Source organism: Lucilia cuprina, chromosome 6, assembly GCF_022045245.1.
Source record: "Lucilia cuprina isolate Lc7/37 chromosome 6, ASM2204524v1, whole genome shotgun sequence".
In the NCBI taxonomy this organism is placed as follows: Eukaryota; Metazoa; Arthropoda; class Insecta; order Diptera; family Calliphoridae; genus Lucilia; species Lucilia cuprina.
The window spans coordinates 46,935,225-46,936,570 of NC_060954.1; positions in this window are offsets into that span (position 1 = coordinate 46,935,225).

The following is a 1,346-nucleotide window of genomic DNA, read 5'->3' on the forward strand; positions in this document are numbered from 1 at the left end:
CTAGACTATAGACTAGACTATAGACTAGACTATAGACTAGACTATAGACTAGACTATAGACTAGACTATAGACTAGACTATAGACTAGACTATAGACTAGACTAAGAATTTGTTCACTTTTCATAAACTGTGGTTAAACGTTCCATATGCAAGTGTTTGTATAGAATTAATAGTGACATTGTTGTGCTTAGTTTAATCAATCATCAGACATTTCCCATCTATCTCAGAGATACAGATGAGTATAATGAATAATCCTTAAATCCACTTTTTTTCTCTCGAGTCTTTTATTTCTATACTGTAAGCAGCATCATTGACCTCTTGCAGTGACAACGTTGTTTAATCGGATGTAAATGTTTGAAACAATCTTGAATGTTGCATGAGAAAGACTATATGCATATGTATGTTAATATACATACAAATTCATATTTTATGTAAGTATATACTATTAAGTACTTATTTATGTATTTATACTATCTGTGTTATTTCTTTCTATAATATTCCCAAAGGCACTTTCAGTTGCAGTATGTTCTTTTTTATTGCACTTTTTTGTTAATAACTTTTATGAAATGTATTAATGTTTAACTTATTATTATTTATTTATTTTTTTAACTTGTGTGGTTGGTTGTGTTTGTGGGTGTATGACCTTGTACTAAATATTATTTTTTTTTAATTTTATATGTGCATTTATTATAAATTTTATTAAATGGAATTTTTAACTAAAGGTGAGACTTAAGCAATGATCCTACATAAAATGTTGTTCAAGAGCGTAGTATTATTATATTCATTATTTTAATTTTAATATGAAATTTAATTCCAAAATTGCATATATACATACATATATATTTATATTATTTAATTAAATTGAAGGATTCAAGTGTATGACGAAAATCAGAGAAAATCTTAAGTACACTCAAGACTATAGACCTACAGAGCCTAAACTATAGACTAGATTATAGAAGATGATATAAAATAGACTATAGTCAGACCAGGGACTAAGCTTCAAACTAGACAATAGACTGGACTATTAATAGGTGACTATATACTAGACCATAGACTAGCCTGTGCATTGGACTATACCACTAGACTGGGCTATATACTAGACTATAGATTCCACAGTACACAAAAATATAGACTAGAAAATAGTCTGGACAATAGACTAGACTGGACAATAGACTAGACTAGACTGGACAATAGACTAGACTAGACTGGACTATAGACTAGACTATAGAAGAGACTAAAGACTAGACTATAGACTAGACTATAGACTATACTATAGACTAGACTATAGATTAGACCATAGACTAGACTATAGACTAGACTATAGACTAGACTATAGACTAGACTAT